This window comes from Ursus americanus, chromosome 19 (assembly GCF_024610735.1).
Source record: "Ursus americanus isolate L20-20 chromosome 19, mUrsAme1.1.p, whole genome shotgun sequence".
Taxonomy (NCBI): Eukaryota; Metazoa; Chordata; class Mammalia; order Carnivora; family Ursidae; genus Ursus; species Ursus americanus.
Genome location: NC_142145.1, coordinates 58,616,197 through 58,639,090, shown reverse-complemented (window position 1 = coordinate 58,639,090; position 22,894 = coordinate 58,616,197). Strand labels below are relative to the sequence as shown.

The window sequence follows — 22,894 nt, the reverse complement described above, 5'->3', positions numbered from 1 at the left end:
ATGCACACACATTATATATCAAGGAATATCCCTTTTTTAAAAATTTTCTTATGCTACCCTTTAGTTACTTATTTTGAACATTAAGATACTAAATTTTGAAGAACTTCTTTTAATGAAAGGTTTCAAGTTTATTAATTTAGTTTTTCTAATAAAAAAATGAAGAAAACAAGGCATTTTACAGAACTATAATCACTGTTATATAGCCAATGGAAGGGAAAGGGGATAAAAAAAATATCTTATGGAATTAACAATGGTTAATTAGTATTTCATGTTAAAGTAAAGGCATTCAGTTTAAAATAATATTAAATGGCTCACGCAGCATAAAAATGCTACCAAGTTTGAGTAACAAGATCTAACAGATTGATTAGAGTTGGTTTGGGTCTTCAGAGTTCAACTCTAGAGGCCTTGTCTCTGCCACCTTACTTTTACAACAACATTTTCAGTGCACAGTGATTACTCATTGGGTTTTCCTTTCCCTCTGAATGGTTTATGGCAACAGGAGTCATCGGCCATGAAATTGCAGGAGGTCTCCGAATAAATACTATCATTGACTGAACGGAAACAGCTGCACACATTTGTACAGATTTCTATAACACCTAATGTAAAACAAGGCATCACACTGAACCTGGTGAGGTGGTTCTCCTCCCCCTCTTCCTCCTCCTTCTTCCTCCCCTCCTCCTTCTTCTTCTAATGGAAATATCCTGATTTAGGTGGGCAAAGGCTGGATATGTTTTCTTAAGTGAAAAGCAATGGAGACATCGTGGAACTGCTGCAAAGATTAAAACCCATTCATATACACACCCATTTCCTATTCCTTAAAGTAAAAAAAAAAAAAAAAAAAAAGCTATAAATTAACTTACTGAAGAAAACCACAGGCAAGTATATGTATATGCATATACATATATGCACATATATCTGCATATTTAATTTACCTATTTGAAATCTTTTCCCCCATTTAAATTCAAACAAGTCCCTTAATGAGTCTTCATCTGTCCCTTCATTTGTTCATTTGTCATGAGTCCCCAGAAATGAAAGACTCCATTTTATGAATGAAGATAAAATGTTCCTTGAATAGTGAATCTTTCTTAATAAAAGGAGAATTCAGGTTAAAGCAAGAGGGATAATCAGTTCTTGAGGGCCTTGGGTTATTCTTTCTAAAGTTTTAATTCATTTATATCTTCACTAAAAAGAAAAATGTAAATTATTCTCTGGGTTTCCATTTAGCACACGAGTTCTAAGATATTATTTGAGGGAATTAAGACAGCCGAAATTATCCTGATATAAGAGAAAATCAATAGTATTCAGTAATGTGTAATTGCATTTTATTTTAGTGAATGTTAGAATAATGACATATACGTGCTAAACCACAAGCATCTTACGGGCTTTAAAATATGTGGTTAGGGGATTTTCCAGCTGCCACATATCCTGCCAGATGCTTCGGGTTTTTGGTCTATTCCACAGATTTGGAATGAAGAAACTTGCTCTGCAGAAGTGCCAGGGCCTGCATTCAGATGCTTTCCTCCAGCCACAGAGCTGCCTGCAGTTCCTGCCCTCAGGATCTCTGCCCATCAACAACCTTGCCTCCAGTTTCAATGTGCTGATCATAATAACAAAGACGAGGAGAGCTACTTTCAGTTACATGAATTTAGAGCTGAAGAGCTCTAATTTTTTTGGGGGGGGGACGTGGTTATTCAGATGAAATTGTATGACACGGTAATGAAACTTACAAGGTTAAAAATTAAAAGCCAAAATAACATTTAAATAGGATGCGAAACACACAGCATAATCATAAGCGGTAGACTAGTTTCCAAAAGTCACTACAGAAAACTAATCTCATAAACTTATAATGAGTACTATGTATATAAAGATATGTGTGCATAATAAAAGCTTAGATATCTTTGACGCAAACATTTGTAATATAAATAACCTTTTCAGCAAACGTGTGCACAGGGATATTTTGAAACTCACAACACTTGTCAAGGGGAAATTAATTTCCACTTGAAATAAGGTAATGTGAATATCAAAAATGCCCTTTGGAAATTTAATCACAAAACAAAAGATCATGCCTAAGGAGTAAATTTACATACAAAAAAATAATCTATCACATGGCCTAAATGTTGCTTTATTGCAACCCAGTTTAGTAAGTAATCTAGCTGTGTGATCTTGGGTGAGTCATTTAGTTTCAGTGTGCGCATATAAATAACTGACTTGTGAGGGTACAGTGAGGCATGTATTCAACAATCATAAAAATAACGAAGCAAGTCCATGATACCTTATTTTAAAAATTGTAAGATATCTTTATATCCATACATCTATATGTATAGACAGGAGTTATTTACATAACTAATGATGGCTATACTTTCCTATTTCCATGTTAAACACAAGTATACATGTACTTATAAAAAATTTAATTTTTAGATTTGATAATATTTTATAATATTATGAAATACTCTTCATATCAAAGGAAGAAAAGTCCTATAGGATCTTCTCTTCCAAGAGTAATAACAAGAGGCAGATTTGTTCAAAATTTTAAAATGACTGTTGAAAAATGTTGAAAAGCTATCAGAGAATTTTTACCGTAAACAAAATAAATTAAAATGCATAGCTAGAGCTTTGGGATGTTTTTGTAAAACCTTATAAACTTTCATGTTTGGAAATCAAACTGGCAACATCGAATGATTGCTTCTTTTTTAGCCTTCCAGAAATCCAGGGTTTGGATGACTAAGAGACACAGTAAGAATAGGTTTGCACATGTACATATTTACCTTTAGACACAGACCAAGCAAACAAATATGAAAAGCCGAATGAAATAGCCGTTTGTCGAATTTGTTATACTGTGAAATAGGAGATAGTCTCATTATAAGAGCAGAAGACTTTTACTTTATTTCAATTTCCCAAACTATTCTTTGTAGAATTCATCGTACCAGCATTCTTTTTTTTTTTTTATTAATAATGATTTTTTATTATATTATGTTAGTCACCATACAGTACATCCCCGGTTTTCGATGTAAGGCTCGATGATTCATTAGTTGTGTATAACACCCAGTGCACCATGCAATATGTGCCCTCCTTACTACCCATCACCGGTCTATCCCATTCCCCCATCCCCCTCCCCTCTGAGGCCCTCAGTTTGTTTCTCATAGTCCATAGTCTCTCATGTTTCATCCCCCTTCTGATTACCCCCCCTTTCTTTATCCCTTTCTTCCCCTACTGATCATTCTAGTTCTTATGTTCCACAGATGAGAGAAATCATATGATAGTTGTCTTTCTCTGCTTATTTCACTAAGCATTATCTCCTCCAGTGCCGTCCATGTTGTAGCAAATGTTGAGAACTCATTCTTTCTGATTGCTGAGTAATATTCCATTGTATATATGGACCACAACTTCTTAATCCAGTCATCTGTTGCAGGGCATCTCAGCTCCTTCCACGATTTAGCTATTGTGGACATTGCTGCTATGAACATTGGGGTGCATATGGCCCTTCTCTTCACTACGTCTGTATCTTTGGGGTAAACACCCAGTAGTGCAATGGCTGGATCATAGGGTAGCTCAATTTTTAACTTTTTAAGGGACCTCCACACTGTTTTCCAGAGTGGCTGTACCAACTTGCATTCCCACCAACAATGTAGGAGGGATCCCCTTTCTCCACATCCTCTCCAACAATTGTTGTTTCTTGCCTTGTCTGTTTTTGCCATTCTAACTGGCGTAAGGTGGTATCTCAGTGTGGTTTTGATTTGAATTTCCTTGATGGCTAATGATTTTGAACATTTTTTCATGTGTCTGTTAGCCATTTGTATGTCTTCATTGGAAAAGTGTCTGTTCATATCTTCTGCCCATTTTTTGATTTGTTTATTTGTTTCTCGTGTATTGAGTTTGAGAAGTTCTTTGTAGATCTTGGATACCAGTCCTTTATCTGTAGTGTCATTTGCAAATATATTCTCCCATTCCGTGGGCTGCCTCTTAGTTTTTCTGACTGTTTCCTTGGCTGTGCAGAAGCTTTTAATCTTGATGAAGTCCCATAAATTCATTTTATCTTTTGTTTCTCTTGCCTTTGGGGATGTGTCATGAAAAAGGTTGCTTTGGCTGATGTCGTAGAGGTTGCTGCCTATGTTCTCCTCTAGAATTTTGATGGATTCCTGTCTCACATCGAGGTCTTTCATCCATTTGGAGTTTATTTTTGTGTATGGTGTGAGATAGTGGTCAAGTTTCATTCTTTTGCATGTAGCTGTCCAATTTTCCCAGCACCATTTATTGAAGAGACTGTCTTTTTCCCACCGGATGTTTTTTCCTGCTTTATCAAATATTAGTTGCCCAAAGAGCTGAGGGTCCATTTCTGGGCTCTCTATTCTGTTCCATTGGTCTATGTGTCTGTTTTTGTGCCAGTACCATGCTGTCTTTGTGATCACAGCTTTGTAGTACAGCTCGAAATCCGGCATTGTGATGCCCCCAGCTTTGTTTTTCCTCTTCAACAGTTCCTTGGAGATTCGGGGTCTTTTCTGGTTCCATACAAATTTAAGGACTATTTGTTCCAGTTCTTTGAAAAACGTTCTCGGTATTTTGATCGGGATAGCATTGAAAGTGTAGGTTGCTCTGGGTAGCATGGACATTTTAACTATGTTAATTCTTCCGATCCATGAGCATGGAATATCTTTCCATCTTTTTATGTCTTCCTCAATGTCTTTTAAGAGTGATTTATAGTTTCTAGAATAAAGGTCCTTTACGTCTCTGGTTAAGTTAATTCCAAGGTAACGTATGGTTTTTGGTGCTATTGTAAATGGGATGGATTCCCTGATTTCTCTTTCTTCATTCTCGTTATTCGTGTACAGAAATGCAACTGATTTCTGAGCATTGATTTTGTATCCCGCCACGTTACTGAAATGCACTATAACTTCTAATAGTTTGGGAGTGGCTTCTTTTGGGTTTTCCATATAGAGTATCATGTCGTCTGCGAAGAGAGACATTTTGACTTCTTCTTTGCCGATTTGAATACCTTGGATCCCTTTTTGTTCTCTGATTGCTGTTGCAAGGACTTCTAGTACTATGTTGAATAATAGTGGCGAGAGTGGGCATCCTTGTCGAGTTCCTGATCTTAAGGGAAAGGCTTCCAGCTTTTCCCCATTGAGAATAATATTTGCAGTAGGCTTTTCATAGATGGCTTTTATGAGATTGAGAAATGTACCTTCTATTCCTACACTCTGAAGGGTTTTAATCAGGAAAGGATGCTGTATTTTGTCAAATGATTTTTCGGCATCGATTGAGAGGATGATATGGTTCTTGAGTCTTTTCTTGTTGATATGATGTATCACGCTGATTGATTTGCGAATATTGAACCACGCTTGCATCCCAGGTATGAATCCCACTTGATCGTGGTGGATAATCCTTTTAATGAACTGTTGGATTCTATTAGCAAGTATCTTGTTGAGGATTTTGGCGTCCATATTCATTACGGAAATCGGTCTGTAATTCTCCTTTTTGAGGGGGTCTTTGCCTGGTTTGGGGATCAAGGTAAGATTGGCCTCATAGAATGAGTTTGGTAGCTTTCCTTCTGTTTCTATTTTTTGAAATAGCTTTAGGAGAATAGGTATTATTTCTTCTTTGAAAGTTTGGTAGAATTCCCCAGGAAAACCATCCGGGCCTGGAGTTTTGTTATTTGGAAGGTTGTTTATCACTGACTCAATTTCTTCATAATTAATTGGCCTGTTTAAGGAATCAATTTCTTCCGGTTTCAATCTTGGTAGTTTATAGGTTTCCAGGAAGGATTCCATCTCTTCCAGATTGCTTAGTTTATTGGCATATAGCTGTTGATAAAAATTTCTAATAATCCTTCCAATTTCAATGGTGCTCGTCGTGACCTCTCCTTTTTCATTCATAATTTTAATAATCTGGGTCCTTTCTCTTTTCTTTTGGATAAGTCTTGCCAGTGGTCTGTCAATTTTATTGATTCTCTCCAAGAACCAGCTTCTAGTCCTGTTGATCTGCTCTACTGTACTTCTGGTTTCTGCTTGATTGATTTCAGCTCTAATTTTGGTCAACTGCTTCCTCGTGCGTGGATTAGGCCTGTCCCTCTGTTGCTGTTCCAGCTTCTTGAGGTGAGAATATAAAAACTGCATTTTAGATTTTTCTATTCTTTTGAGTGAGGCTTGGATGGCTATGTATTTCCCCCTTATGACTGCCTTTGCAGTATCCCATAGGTTTTGGACTGTTGTATTTTCATTCTCATTGGTCTCCATAAATTGTTTACTTTGATTTTTGATTTCCTGGTTTATCGAGTCATTCCTGAGCAGGATGGTTCTTAGTCTCCAAGTGTTTGAGTTTCTTCCAAATTTTTCCTTGTGGTTGAGTTCCGATTTCAGAGCGTTGTGGTCTGAGAATATGCAGGGGATAATTTCAATCTTTTGGTATCGGCTGAGACCTGTTTTGTGTCCCAGAACATGGTCTATTCTTGAAAATGTTCCATTGGCATTAGAATAGAATGAGTATTCTTTGGTTCTGGGGTGTAGTGTTCTATATATATCTAAGAGGTCCAACTCGTCGAGTATGGCATTCAAAGCCTTTGATTCTTTGCTTAGTTTTTGCCAGGGTGTTCTGTCTATTTCTGAGAGTGGAGTGTTGAGGTCCCCTACTATTAATGTATTTTTATCTATATGTCTCTTTATTCTGGTTAAGAGTTGGCTTGTGTATCTTGCTGCTCCCCTGTTGGGGGCATATATATTTATAATTGTCATATCCACTTGTTGAATACTTCCTTTAAGAATAATATAGTGCCCTTCTGCGTCTCTAACTATAGTCTGTAGTTTAAAATCCAATTTATCTGATATGAGAATTGCTACCCCAGCTTTCTTTTGAGGTCCATTTGCGTGAAAGATAGTACTCCATCCCCTTACTCTCAGTCTGAATGCATCTTTGGGTTCGAAATGAGTCTCTTGTAGACAGCAAATGGATGGGTCATTTCTTTTTATCCAATCTGCAACCCTGTGGCGTTTGAAACCAGAATTTAAACCATTAATGTTCAGGCTGAGTACTGAGAGATATGCTTTTAATTCTGCCATGTTGTCAGTAAAGTCTTTGTTTGTATTGGCTGTGACTTTCTGTTTTGTATCACTCTTGGGGCCTTTTTACTTTTATAGAACCCCCCGTAATACCTCCTGTAGGGCTGGTTTCGTGGTTACGAAATTGGCTAGTGACTGTCGATTCTGAAATGTCTTTATTTCTCCATCAATTCTGAATGACAGCCTTGCTGGATAAAGGATCCTTGGCTGCATGTTTTTCTCTGAAAGAGCTTTTAAAATGCTCCCCCAACCCTTTCTCTCATTCCAGGTCTGTGTAGACAGGTCTGATGTAATTCTGATGCCTTTGCCTTGGTACGTGAGAAATTTCTTTGCCCTGGCCGCTTTCAATACTGTTTCCTTGGATCTCATATTTGCGAAATGCACTATGACGTGACGTGGTGTAGGTCTGTCATGGTTGAGCTTGGGAGGGGTCCTCTCTGCCTCTTGGACACGAATTTTTGTTTCCCTTGCTAGATTAGGGAAGTTTTCAGCTGCAATTTGTTCAAATATCTCTTCTAGACCTCTGTTTTTCTCCACCCCCTCGGGGATGCCGATGATTCTAACATTGGATCGTTTCGTTGAGTCAGTAATCTCCCGTAGCCAACATTCGTGGGCGTGGATTTTTTTAAGACCAGCTTCTATTTTTATTTTTTCCTCTATTAACCCATCCTCCAATTCACTAACCCTTTCCTCTGCTTCCGTGACCCTGGCCGTCAGAGCCTCTAGTTTTGCCTGCATTTGGCTCATAGAATTTTTAATTTCTGTCAAATTCACTCTCATTTCCGCCCTTAGGGATTGTATATTCTCAGTAATATTTTCCTGAATACTTTTTTCAAGTCTACTCATTATCTTGACCATTGTTACTCTGAATTCCATTTCTGATAATTTGGTTACATCCATATCCGTTACTTCTGTGGCAGAGGCCACTGACTCACTGTCTTTTCTTTGCTGGGGGGGGCTTCTCCTTCTTGTAATTCTGATGAAGAGAGGTTGCGGGGTTTCCAGAGCCCAAAATTATTGACTGGGTCCCAGGCCGTGCCCCTTGTTTTATAGGGATCTTAGAGATGTGGGCTTCTTCTTTAAAGATTTTATTTATTTACTTATCTGAGAGAGGGAGACAGACAGCAAGAACGAAACAGAAGCAGGGGAGTGAGAGAGGAAGAAGCAGGCTCCCAGCGGAGGAGCCCGATGAGGGACTCCTTTCCGGAACGCCGGGATCACGCCCTAAGCCGAAGACAGGCGCTCAATGACGGCGCCACCCAGGCGCCTCGGGTTGTGGGCTTCTTGATTTTTCAGCCTGCCTTCTGTGTTCTGGGGGAGGGGCCTGCCGCGCCGATACTCAGGCAACCCTGTTTGGTTAGAGTCTCCGTGTCCCCTGCGAGGGAGGATGGGGATGGGCACTCTCTGAGCCAGTATTTCCAGGCTTTTGTTCTCTGGCGGCTTTCCCTGGCGGCCGGCTATGCCTCTTCTGAGGGTCAGAGCAGCAGAGGCTGCATTGTCGCAGAACAGAGGGATTGCGGCCCGTTCTCCACTGATGTTCTGGCCACTTTAACTCTGTTACTGTTGGTGCTGCTCAACCCTGCGGCATCCCGGGATGTTCGTCCCACACCTGGCGACCCTGCCCTCACTTCCAGGGCCGGCGCGTCTCTGTCCTTTGTGTTTCTAATGCCGCCAGCCACCGGGCGCCCCGCGCGCTCCCGGGTCTCCCGGTCTCAGTCTATGCCCGGTGAGCACACCTCGATTCCGGAGTTTCGTGAGAAGCCTGGTGGCGCGTGCACCCTGTTCAGGGTCTCAGTCTGCTGTTTCGCGGGTGCCGACCGCGAGTCCGCCCGCTCCCCCGTGCAGGTGGCCCGCCAGCCGCCAGCCGCCCCGCGCGCGCTCCGGGAGTTCCCGGTCTCAGTCTGGATCCCGTGAGCACACCGGGATTCCGGTGTTCCGGGAGATGCCTGGTGGCGCGCGCATTCACGGCTCACCAGTCTCAGTCCGCTCTCTCGCGGGTGCCCTCTGTGTGTCCGCCCGCTCCCCCGTGCAGGTGGCTGCCGCTTCCCGGCGCCCAAACGTGGCGGCTCCCTCCCCCTTCCGTTTATCTTCCGATATCCGTGCACTGTTTACAGCTCCCCTCTTGGTACCTCAATACTCAGCACTGGAGATGTTCATTTGTAGAGATCCAGATGCATCATCCTGCGTCTCAGGCTGATTCCGTGGTTATTTAGGCTGGTCTGGTACCTATCCAGCTCGACTCAGGGGACCGGCTGAAAAAGGGGTCCCCTACTCCTCCGCCATCTTAACTCCTCTCCCGTACCAGCATTCTTGTGGCAAGCGAAATGAGCATGTTGTTCATATCGGTAGAGGGTTAATCACAAAAGAATTCTGGACTTACTCCAGTTTCAGAGACCACAGAGAGAAAATTAAAATTAAACTTTAAAGGTGAAACACTCAAGACTAAACTAATAAAACATACGATTTTAAAAATTGAAATAGGGGCGCCTGGGTGGCACAGCGGTTAAGAGTCTGCCTTCGGCTCAGGGCGTGATCCCAGAGTTATGGGATCGAGCCCCACATCAGGCTCCTCCGCTATGAACTTTCTTCTTCCTCTCCCACTCCCCCAGCTTGTGTTCCCTCTCTTGCTGAATGTCTCTATCTCTTTCAAATAAGTAAATAAAATCTTAAAAAAAAATAAAAATAAAAAATAAAATAAAAGTTGAAATAATTCTGAATTTTATAGGCATATGAATATCACTGACTTGAATCTAGTTTCATGGTGTGATGAATAAAGCAGCACTGTCAATGAGATTAAGTCAAGCTGTCCCTAAAAATAACACTGATTGAGCAGTTATTTCATGATTCATCCTTTAGTTTCATCTTCTTAAAAAAATTGTTATTAACAAGCTAAGTGCTCGTTAATAGTAAATAAATGAATAATAATGAATGAATAAATGAAGGAATGTATAGCTCAAATATAATCTTCTCTAAAAAACTTGGTGACTCTTTCCTAAAAGATTTCCAGAATCATGCACTTCTTGATTTATTCACACTTTCAGTATGGCTTTTCTAACTTTGCTTTAGTATTATGATCATGTGTTTTATTTCTCTGTGACTTTCTGGTGTGCAAAGAGCACATTTTCTGTTTGCCTTTTCATTCTCAACACAAAGTATGGCATTTTGCATATTAAAGGTGATTAGTGAATGTTTGACAAAAGAATTAAGGAATGAAGCAATAGGCTTCCTAAGCATAGTCTCACTCCATTGACAGTATCAATTAGATCATTACAAACTCAAGCCTTTTATTTCATCCCTTCAGGAATGTTGGTAGAGTGCTTAATATAAAGTAAATGCATCCATAGCTACCCATCAGCTTTCCATTGAAGATAACATCCGTGAACGTAAATAAGGCAGAGGAGGGGAGAAATCCCCAATGGCACACAAAGCCCGAGGCTAAAGCTCTGGAGGCAGGAGATAGGAAGTTACTATGGGCTACATAAAAAACTAGTTAGGGTGCTGTTGGCTGCTTAACCTTTCTGGTTATCAGTTCCTTCATTTGTATGATCAAGGGATCACCTTAATGATAAAAATTCCCTGTAGGTCTAACGTTTTATTTTTGTGATCGATAGCTGTACTGTTCAGGGACAAGCTCTGTAGGCTCCTCATCACATTGCATGAAGTACAGGCATCAAATCATTCTAATGGGTATCAACAGGGGGAAACCAGACTTCTAAAATGATTCTATGTGCAAAAAGCAGCACAAACAGAGGTAATGAGAGGTCAAGTCCTGGTGGTGGTGTGTAGTGGGGAGAGAAAGCTTCAAGAGAAGTGTTACCAAAAAATATGGACACTAAACCTAGGCTTTTCAGGGTGAATTTTGCAGGGACACAGCAGGGGACGTAATGGGAATAGTCTTTCCAAATGTCAAAAACAACATGTGCAAAGAATAAAGGTTTGAAGCAGTGGGAACATAAAGGAAATTGAAAGTAGTTTGGTTTTGTTGGAGAATTAATCTGTGTGATGGAGACTGGAGTCATAGGCAATAGTCAGACCTAAAGGATCTTGGATTCCATGTCTAATGGTGTAGACATTCTTATTTGTGCGGTGATGGACCATTAGGAGGCGTTTTAACAACAGAGCGACATAACCGATCATTGTTTGCAAAGCTCATGACAGCTGCTGTGTAAAGACTAACTCAGGGAAATAAAAGGAAAAGCAGTGGGTCTCTAAGAGGGAAGTGAGGTGAAACTGCAGGGGTGATGGTGAAGGGGTAAACTGGAACAGGAGCAGTGACCTGGAAAGGGGCGCAGGATGAGAGAGATTTGTGAGGAAGAATCAGCAAATAAGATTTGTTAATAAACTAGATTTGGAATCAGGGAAGAATTACAGGGCAGAGTAGGAGATTCTTTTAGGTCGGGCAACTGAGGGGAGATGATGTCATTAAATGAGATGGGCAAGGTAGAAGCATAAACATGCTGGTGGAAGAAAGGTGGCGAATTTGGTTTTAAATATGTTAAATCTGAAGTGCCTTTGGAACATTCAGGAAGGAATAGCCTTTTGCAATTAGTCCAACAGTCCTGCCTTGAAAGTCTAACATCATGCTCTCACCCCTTCCTCATTTCCTCCCGTTCTCTGCTTTCCTGCTCTAGCCAACACTACATTCTTTAGATTCCTTGAACATGCAACAGTTTTCTGCCCAGAGCTTTTGCATTTATTATTTACTCTATTTAAAATAATAGAGTGGCTCAGTCGGTTAAGTATCTGCCTTCAGCTCAGGTCATGAATTTGAGGTCCTGGGATCAAGCCCCACGTCAGGCTTCCTGCTCCGCGGGGAGCATGCTTCTTTTCCTCTGTTTCTCCACCCTGCTGCTCGTGCTTGCTCTCTCTCTCTCAAATAAATAACAAATTATTAAAAAAAATAATTTCTAAGGTGCCTGGGTGGCTCAGTCTGTTGAGTGTCCGACTCTAGATTTCAGCTCCGGTCATGATCTCAGGATCCTGGGATCCAGTCCCACATAGGGCTCCCAGCTAAGCAGAGAGTCAGCTTATTTTTTCTCTCCCTCTGCCTCGGCCTCTCCTCCCCACTCACATGTGTGCTCACTCTCTCTCTCTAAAATTATTTCTCCTAAAATATTTATAGCAATGGTTTATGTTTATTATTATGTCTCAGAATATTTTCTTCTTAGAATCACCTTCTAGTACTATCTCAGGTTGCTCATTACCCCAGTCATCTTTATCAATTCCTATTTTATTTCCTGCATTGCTTATATGACTATCTAAAATAGTCTTGGTTACTTATGTATTTACTTGCTAATTGGTTTTCCCCTCTCCCCACCTGACAAAAAAGCTCTGTGGGAACATGGATTGTTATTCGCTGTTTCTACACCCACATCTAGAACAGAGCCTCATATGTACTAAATGCCCTGCCGAAACTTATTCAATGAATGACTGAACCTATGGCCATGGAATTATGGAGAAAGGATGGGCTGATACTCAGTGGGGGGCACAAGAAGATTTACTGGGGAGTTTCAATTGTCCAAGCCCCTTCTACAGCTCTGGGAGAGCTGCTAGCAATGGATTCACACAATCAGATTTTGTGTGTGTGTGAAATTCACAAAATAAGATATTTTAACCATGGTAAAAGTACTATATTTTTTTAACTCTGACCTTTTCTACTCTACCCTCCTCATGTCAGGTGATGTTGAAAAAGGCATATTTGAAATCTGGCTTGAAAAGTTAAGTTGGGATACATTTAGTTTGGTTTTTAAAGGATGATATTATATAGTTCGCAAAATAAAAAAAACATAAATGCAGAATTACATACAGACAGGGATATTTACTTAGAATGAGAAAAATAATAAATTACAAATTTTAAAAAACTAATACCTTAAACATCACAAAGTCCAGAGAAATAACGTATTTTTATGCTATTTATTTCTGACGTACTTCTGTAACACTTCTTTTCTGATATTTTTGGCTGGGTACTCTTTGACCTCCTCTTCAAATTCCAGTGCTTTGGTGATATAATTTCCTTCCTTCCTTCCTTCCTTCCTTCCTTCCTTCCTTCCTTCCTTCCTTCCCTTTTTCCTTCCTTTCCCTTTCCCTTGCCCCTTCCCCTTCCTTCCTTCTTTCCTTCTTTCCTTCCTTCCCTCCCTTCTAGACTCCAGCCTAGCTAGAGCACAACACGAGCCTTGAACTCATGACCCTGAGATCAAGATCTGAGCTGAGATAAAAAATCAGACACTTAACCAACTAAGCCACCTTGGTGCCTCAGTATAATTTTCTATACAAATAATAAAAAGAAAATTCTACTTTTCCACTAGCATGGTTGATTTTTTAAAACATTGGTTGTTTAAAAAAATATTTTTAGCATTATAACTTGTTAATGGAATATCATATAACTTTAAGGATTGTTTTCAAATTTGGGAAAAATCTCAAGTTTCCTTCACACGAGTTGTTACTTTCATACTCACTGACTTCACAGGTTTGTACCCTACAAACACAGGAATTCTGATAAATTCTATTTTGTGTAATTGCCACTAAAAAATAGTGTGCTTATCTTTGCATATACCCAAAAAGAAAGAACTTCTATTACTTGAGAACCAAATTCTCTAATTGCATGTTATTCATTGAACATTAGAAGAATTTTCAGTTATGTACATTTCAAAATTTATTTCTCCTCCAATCTTCATATGCTTCTGGTACTGAGTCACTCGGGGTACATTCACATTTCGATGAAATCTTTGGCCCTGCTGCTCTGTCACACCATTAAATGAGTCAGTATTTGGGGTTGCCTGGGTGACCTACTAATAACTTGACTATATACCTACACAGCTATATGGACGTAGTTGATATATATACAAGATGGCCTAAGGGAAAGAGGAGATGGACAAGACAGGAATTCTCACATGAATTGTTTAGTAAAGAAGTCAGTAAAAGATTTAGGAAATAAATGGGCAGAGAGGAAGAATTATAACAGGTAAAGGCAAATATCATGGAAGAAAGGCAAGGAAAAATTTCATGTCTATAAATATGTTTAAACAATGTTTATACAGTACTAAACCACTAATTATTATGAACTGATATTTTAAAGAATTAAAAATTAAGATAATATAAAATATTGGATTTTAGAATGGAAAGTTTTCATATAAAATTGAAACGAATATACTTGTATTACTTTCCTAAGGCTGTTGTAACAGATTACTGCAAACTGAGTGGGTTAGCCAACAGAAATTGTCTCATATTTCTGGAGGCTAGAAGTCAAGATAAAGATGTTGGCAGGTTTGGTTCCTTCTGAATGTCATGAGGGAAATAATTGATCCAGGCCTTTCTTTTTGGCTTATAGACAGTTGTTTTCTCCCTAGGTCTTAATTTTTTCTTTTTCCTACACATGTTTGTCTCTAGGTCTGAATTTTCCCTTTTTAAAAGGACATCATCGTACTGGATTAGGGACAGCCCTAACGATCTCATTTTAACTTGATTGCCTCTGTAAAGACCCCATCTCCAAATAAGGCTATATTCTGAGACATCAGGGGTGAGGACCAGAACATATCTTTTGGAGAGGACACAATTCAACCTGTAACACATTAAATTTAAAATTATATTTAGTGTTACTAAGTAATGAGTGAAACAATATGATGGTAAGCAAATGTCATGATTAAAAAATTGAGCTACCCTATGACCCAGCCATTGCACTACTAGGTCTTTACCCCAAAGATACAGACGTAGTGAAGAGAAGGGCCATATGCACCCTAATGTTCATAGCAGCATTGTCCACAATAGCTAAATCATGGAAGGAGCCGAGATGCCCTTCAACAGACGACTGGATTAAGAAGCTGTGGTCCATATATACAATAGAATATTACGCAGCTATCAGAAAGAACGAGTTCTCAACATTTGCTGCAACATGGACAGCACTGGAGGAGATAATGCTAAATGAAATAAGTCAAGCAGAGAAAGACAAATATCATATGATTTCTCTCATCTATGGAAAATAAGAGATAGGATGATCGGTAGGGGAAGAAAGGGATAAAGAAAGGGAGTGTAAGCAGAAGGGGGAATGAAACATGAGAGACTATGTACTATAAGAAACAAACTGAGGGCCTCTGAGGGGAGGGGGGTGGGGGAATGGGATAGACCGGTGATGGGTAGTAAGGAGGGCACGTATTGCATGGTGCACTGGGTGTTATACGCAACTAATGAATCATCGAACTTTATATCGGAAACCAGGGATGTACTGTATGGTGACTAACATAATATAATAAAAAATCATTAAAAAAAAAGACTGGTATCAAAGATCTACAAAGAACTTCTCAAACTCAATACGTGAGAAACAAATAAATCATAAAACGGGCAGAAGATATGAACAGACACTTTTCTAATGAGGACATACAAATGGCTAACAGACACATGAAAAAATGTTCAAAATCATTAGCCATCAAGGAAATTCAAATCAAAACCACACTAAGATACCACCTTCACCAGTTAGAATGGCAAAAATCAACAAGGCAGGAAACAGCAATTGCTGGAGAGGATGTGGAGAAAGGGGATCCCTCCTACATTGTTGGTGGGAATGCAAGTTGGTACAGCCACTCTGGAAAACAGTGTGGAGGTCCCTTAAAAAGTTAAAAATTTAGCTACCCTATGACCCAGCCATTGCACTACTGGGTATTTACCCCAAAGATACAGACGTAGTGAAGAGAAGGGCCATATGCACCCCAATGTTCATAGCAGCATTATCCACAATAGCTAAATCGCGGAAGGAACAAAGATGCCCTTCAACAGATGACTTGATTAAGAAGCTGTGGTCCATATATACAATGGAATATTACTCAGCTATCAGAAAGAACGAGTTCTCAACATTTGCTGCAACATAGACGGCACTGGAGGAGATAATGCTAAGTGAAATAAGTCAAGCAGAGAAAGACAATTATCATATGATTTCTCTTATCTATGGAACATTAAGAACTAGGAAGATGGGTAGGGGAAGAAAGGGATAAAGAAAGGGGGGTAATCAGAAGGGGGAGTGAAGCATGGGAGACTATGGACTCAGAGAAACAAACTGAGGGCTTCAGAGGGGAGGGGGGTGGGGGAATGGGATAGACTGGTGATGGGTAGTAAGGAGGGCACATATTGCATGGTGCACTGGGTGTTATACTCAACTAATGAAACATCGAACCTCGCATCAGAAACTAGGGATGTACTGTATGGTGACTAACATAATGTAATAAAAAAAAAACATTAAAAAAATAAAAATAAAAATAAAAAAAATAAAGTCCTGTAGAAGGAAGCACTCTGTCAAAACAATCAGCCTTTGAAAATTATAGGAACATTATAGCTAGAAAACTGACAGCTATGAAGTTTCTAAGTGAACTTCTAAACTCTAAACCACTTTCCCTTGGTTCCATGAAATAAAACATTTTATTTCAAAAATTCACTTGACGCTTATTCTGTTGTTGTTGCTGTTGATGACCACTCTTCAGTTCCACCTGAAAAAGTATATTTCTCATTTTGATAAACCTAGCACATTAGGCATCGGCACCCACTGCTACCACTAGCTTCAAAGCTTCCACTTCAAGCTGCAGTCTCCTTACCAGCCTGCAAGTCTCTATTTCTTCATTCAGCCTAAACTAATTATGCCCACAACTCTGTCTCTCATTTTCTGCTTCCCTCCTGGAATTCAGCTACCTCATCCTCAGCTTCCTGGAAGCTAAGCAGAAATAAAGTGGGAAAGAGAACTATAGTAAAAACCATGAGGGTCCTCTTGGAGATGATCACAGAGCAACTCAGGAATTGTTGCCAGGGTGCTCTTGCTACTACTGTAAAATCTGCTTCACAAACAACAACAACAAAACCAAATGTGCATGCACACAAAAGAAAGGAAGTCACGGGATCCAGAGAGCCCAGGATCTAACACCAGGAAAGGCTATAGTAACCCACAGGACTGTGGGCCTGAAAGCAGCTAACCCAGACTGGAGCAGTCAAGACTGAAGGAGCAGTACTCTCAAGATGAAATGATAAAGTTCCTGCTGTGCGTGAAGGTCCAGAGAAGAAATTTACACAGCTGGGGAGTGTGGAGATAAAGGAGAAGGTAGAAAAATAAGCATTTTAAAAGAAAAAGAAGCATTTGAGCAAAAGAGCAATTAATGACATCAAGAAAAACAAAACTTTATGCAAGAAATTGTAGCAAACTCTGCAGCTACAGATACTATTTACAAGGTCATAATAATATCAACGTGAACACTGATCTAACAAAATCATATTACTGAACTGGGAGGCTTCCAGGTCCTATATATAGGCTTTCCATGAAAAAGTCATTCCAACCCCTCAGGAATGCTGGTCCCATTAAAACCATGGGAAAGCACGTGTGTCTCCGCACATACCAGCTCGCTTCTCTTAAAGGCGGTTTCCGATGCTCCTGCAGCTGGAGCAGCAAGAAGGGACGCTATTCACGATGCTCGGTAACCTCAGCAAGCGGCTCTACTGGTTCCACTCGGAGTATCTGAAGAGTCCGAAGGCAGTTCACCTCGAGGCTGGCTGGTGGAAGCGATCTTATGCCGGAGGAGAGCACATCCCGCACGTGGAGTGTATGTCACAGACCCTACTTCATGTTAATCAGTGGGACCCCAAGGGCGAAGCTTATATCTTGATATTTGGTCGGCCTTATTACCAGAAAGATGTAGCCAAGATGATCATGAATTTAGCTGACTATCACCGCCAACTCCGGGCACAAAGCTCAGACGAGGTCCCTACCCAGGACGCATCCACCCAGCGGTCCCCCGAGGCTGCCCCCGAGGCTGCTACCCGGCGGTCCCCTGAAGGCTGCCCTTGAGGCGGCCACCCGGAGCTACCCCCTCCCACCCCGCACTGCCTGCCAGGAGGCTACCCGGACTCCCCCCCCCCCCCCCGCCCCCAGCAGACTGCCAGGAGGCTACCGGGAGCTCCTCACCCCCCCCAGCCCACGAGGCGAGGCGGCCACCCGGAGCTCTCCCTTCCCCCCATCCGGCGCTGCCTGCGAGGCGGCCACCCGGAGCTATCCCCTCCCACCCCGCGCTGCCCGCCAGGAGGCTACCCGGAGCTCTCCCCCCTCCGCCCCCGCGCAGCCTGCCAGGAGGCTACCCGGAGCTCCCCCCCCCCCCCACGCTGCCCGCCAGGCAGCCACCCGGAGCTACCCCGCAGCAGCCCGGAGGTGGCGACCCAGAGGTCCCCCAACGCTACGCAGGACCTGGTTACCAGGTCATAAAAGCACTTCAGGCCCGGGAGCAGGAGCCAGGCAAAGATAAAGTGGAAGACCTTGCTGCTGCTCTATTCATCTAAGTCCCGCTTCTTCAGGAAGAAGCTGGGGAAAGAATGGTGTGGGTAGGGGTGCCTGGTTGGCACAGCGGTTAAGCCTCTGTCTTCAGCTCAGGGCGTGATCCCGGCGTTATGGGATCAAGCCCCAAGTCAGTCTCCTCCGCTATGAGCCTGCTTCTTCCTCTCCCACTCCCCCTGCTTGTGTTCCCTCTCTCGCTGGCTGTCTCTGTCCTGTCGAATAAATAAATAAAATCTTTAAAAAAAAAATGGTGTGGGTAGTTCTCGGTCCCCTTCCCCAGGTAAATGTTTGCAAACACTGATCTAAAGAGTTCTAATAAAGAATCGAATTTCCCTTAAAAAAAAAAATAGGTGATGGGGATTAAGGGGGACACGTGATGAGCACCAGGTGTTGAATTAAGTGTTGAATCACTAAATTCTACACCTGAAACTAATATTACACTATATGTTAACTGAAATTTAAATAAAAACCTTAAAAAAGAGAAAGAAATGAGCTATCAAACAATGAAAAAACATGGAGGAACCTTAAATGCTATTACTAAGTGGAATAAACCAGTCTGGAAAGGCTACAAACTATATGATTCCAACTATGACATTCTGGAAAGAGCAAAACTATGGAGACAATAAAAAGATTTATACAGGGTAAGAGGTAAAAAACGACCCACACAGAAGCATTTCCACCGTGTTTCCCAAGATTCAAACTTTACCGCTTAGGTTTGATACTTTCGGCGGGAGAATGTCAGGGACAAGAAGGAAACCTTAAAAGTGTTCAAACAGCAAGATTAAAAATTCAAACAGTGAGTTGATGTGGCTGGCCATGCCTCCCTACCTTGGGCTGACTGAGTCTCTCCCTGGAGATTTACTTGGGGCTCAGGAGACCGGCTCAGTGCTGCAGGACCGGAGGCCATTCCCCATGCCAAAGTGGACTCCAGAGCCAGGAGGGGGCGGGGAAGTCTGTGCCTGAGCATGCGCCTTATTGGCTCCTGCCCAGAAGCCTTTGGGGAGCGCGCGCGCTCCCACCTGCAGCCAGTTAGCTTGCAACAGTCGTGCACGTGCTCTTGGTGCTAGGGAGGCCCGCAGGCAGCTGTGCTGCTTCCTTGTTTGTTACTAAGGCACTGTGATTGGCAGCCCTGGAGAGTCTACTTTTTCCAACTGTATTAAGAAGACCCAGGAACAAAAAAGTAACGCTTGCCAGGGGTGGAGGTGGAGGAAAGATTAACAGAGGACACAGGATTTTTAGGGCAGTGAGAATACCCTGTATACTATTATAAGGATGGCTGGGTCATTATATATTTGTCCAAAACCATGGAATGTACTCCAAGAGTGAACTTTAAGGTAAACTGTGGACTTTGGGTGCTTATGATGATGTCAATGTCCACTCATCTTTGGTAACAATGTACCATTCTGGTGAGTGGTCAGTAATGGGGGAGGCAATGGAGGAGTGTGTGTGTGTGTGTGTGTCTGCGCACTCACGCAGGGGATATATGGGAAAATCTCTGTGCCTTCCTCTCAATTTTGTTGTAAACCTGAAACTGCTCTAAAAAAATGGATGTCTTAAAAAAAGAATGCTGTCAGACGTCTGTCAGAAGATATAGTAGGTATAAATACACACCCAAATAAAGTACAAAAAAGCTTAATAAAATATATGATACACCAGCACACTCATCATACATAAGAAACATAATATTGTGAGAAACAACAGATCAGTAAATAAAACTTCAATTTCAGAATAAACATCTTTGAGCATCCCAGAATCCAAAGCAAGAAAGGAAGCTAAATAAATTATAGTGTTCTAGTTGTATAATGAGACAATATAAATCAGAGAAGCAAAATTTTACATAGCATGATACTTGGAAAAGAATTGATTCAGTTGGGTTCCCCATGGTTTTATTTTAAAAATTATTTTACAACTTTCCTATAAAATACAATATGCAGCATAAAATGCACAAAACATATATGAAAAGTATAATAAATATAAAGCAAACATCCAATAGCCACTACCAAAGACAAGCAGGGCATCGCAAGAACTCTGGAAGTCCCTTTGTTTTTATCACCCCTAATTCTCCCCCTAACTTCACTTGTAAACTTCTTTGCTTTATACTTTTTATTCATCCACTAAAAAATAGATTTACCTGTTTTAAAACTTATATAGGTGGAATCATCTTTAATATATTCTATTTTAAATGTATTTCTTTTTACTTTATATACAGTAAAATTCACTCTTTGAATTAATTTCACCTTGATCAGATTTTGCTTATGTATTTTGAAGCTCTGTTGGGTACCTCCCACCTTTGGAACTGTTATATCTTCCGCAAGAAATGACCCCTTTTGGAAAAAAAAAAAAAGAAAGAAAGAAAGAAAGAAAGAAAAGAAACGACCCCTTTTGAATCAAGAGATGTCCTTCTCTCCGGTAATGTTCCTCATTCTGAAGTCTATTTTGTCTAATATAATGTAGCTACTCCAACTTTCTTTTGTTTAATGTTTGAATAGTATGTATTTTACTTTTTAAATTATTTTTTAGATTTTATTTTACTTTTAGTCTTTTTTTTTTTTAAGTAGACAGCATATTGTTGGGTCTTCCTTTTATTTCTAATTTATCATCCCAGTCTCTTGGTTTCTTTAGATAATTTATATTGAATCTAATTTCTGATATGGTTAGATTAAAATTACCATTTTGCTAATTGTATTCTATTTATTCTATCTAATCAGTTCTTTTTCTGCCCCCTTTTGTGTTAGTTTTTATGAATCCATTTAACTTCATCATTTCCCTATTATTTATATCTTTTTAAAATATTTTAAATTGTTGTTCTAGGATTAAAAACACTTAATCGAAGTCTAACTTCAAATAATATCACTACCTGATGTGTTGTAAAAGAGATTTACACCAGTATATCCCCAATTCCTCACTCTCATCCTTTGGGTGATTTTTTTTTTTTTGCCATAAATTCTACTTTTGCTACCATACATATTTCTTTTATTCCATTCCCAATGCTTTTCATTTCTTTGGTGGATGGTCCATGTGTCGGTCTGGTATCACACTACTTCTGCCTGAAAACATTAAACATTATTCATAGTGCAAGTCTACTTGGCAGTGAATTCCCTCGGTTTTGTTTTTATGAGAAAGTATATATTTCTCCTTCATTCTTCTTACTGCTTTATTGAGGTATGATCGACAATAATTATATGTATTTAAGTTGTACAGTGAGTTTTTTGAAGTTATACAAGTTAATGATGCCTTAATATATGTATACATTGTGAGGAAATGAGTACCACCTCAAGTTGATTAACACATTTATCGCCTTTTACAATTACACTTTTTGTGTGGTGAGAACACTTAGGATCTATTCTCTTGGCATATTTCAAGTATGCAATACAATACTATTAATTATAGTCACCATGCTACATATTATAGCCCCAGAACTTATCATCTTACCAACATCTCCCCATTCCACCACCACCCCCATCCTTGGCCACCAGCCCCTGGCAGTCACCATGTTACTGTCTGGTTTGATGAATTCAACTTTTTTAGATTCCACATGTAAGTGAAATCACACAATATTTCTCTTTCTGTGTTTGGCTTATTTCACTTAGCATAATGTCCTCCAGTTTCATTCCTGTTGTCACAAATAGAATTTCCTTCTTTTTTATGGCTGAATGGTATTCCATAGTTTTGGCTATTTGGGTCTTTTGTGGTTTCATACAAAGTTCAAGGTTGTTTTATCTACTTCTGTGAAAAATGCCATTGGAATTTTGACAGGAATTGCATTAGATTTATAGATGACTTTTGGTAGTATGGACATTGTAATAATATTAATTCTCCTAATCCAGGAACAAGGTATCTTTCCATTTATTTGTGTCTTCAAGTTCTTTCATCAATGTCCTACAGTTTTCAGTGTACAGATCTTTCACCTCCTTGATTCAATTTATTCCTAAGTACTTTTACTTTTTGATGCTTGGCAGCAGGAGTGTTCCCAGCCTGTGACTGAATTAAAGGGCCATATCAGGATCTACAGTTGGACCAAGCTCAGAGGGCCTGCCTCAGGAACACGGACAGATGTGTCTACCACCCGGTCCCTTGGCATACACAACTAGTGGCTAAAAGGGACCAGAATTGGGTCACAGGCCACTTCAAGTTCTGAGGTTCGCAGGACTGCTACCTGTGGCACAGGTGAGTGTGACTCCTAGTGGTCCCGGTGGATAGATGGTGTTGGTGGGGAGACCAAGACCAAATATGGTTTAGCCAAGTCCACAGGGAGACTGCAGTTGTTTCTGAATCTGTACCCAGACACTAGATCAGTGAGTCTGCCACCTGGGCATGGGTCTGCCTACTCAAAATGGCCCTCATTGATCATGGGTTACACTGGGATTTTCACAATCTCTTAACTAGATCCCAAAGCTCCCACAAAGGCACTTTTGTCCATGGTTGGCTGCCAAAGTATTGTTACTAGGGGGGATACGAGGCCAGCATTACCAAAGCCAAAAAACACACCACAAGGAGCACCTGGGTGGCTCAGTCTGATGAGTGTCCCAACTCTTGGTTTTGGCTCAGGCAT

General features: G+C 40.6%; 1 long non-coding RNA gene across 1 annotated transcript in view; it reads right to left on the bottom strand.

The window, feature by feature from the left end:
• Positions 1 to 19,252, bottom strand: part of LOC148108521 (uncharacterized) — a 30,935-nt gene extending 11,683 nt beyond the window's left edge. The window contains exon 1 of the long non-coding RNA XR_015727815.1: positions 19,171 to 19,252. This is a non-coding gene — a long non-coding RNA (uncharacterized LOC148108521). The remainder of the gene's footprint in view (positions 1 to 19,170) is intronic.
• Positions 19,253 to 22,894: the final 3,642 nt, after the last annotated feature.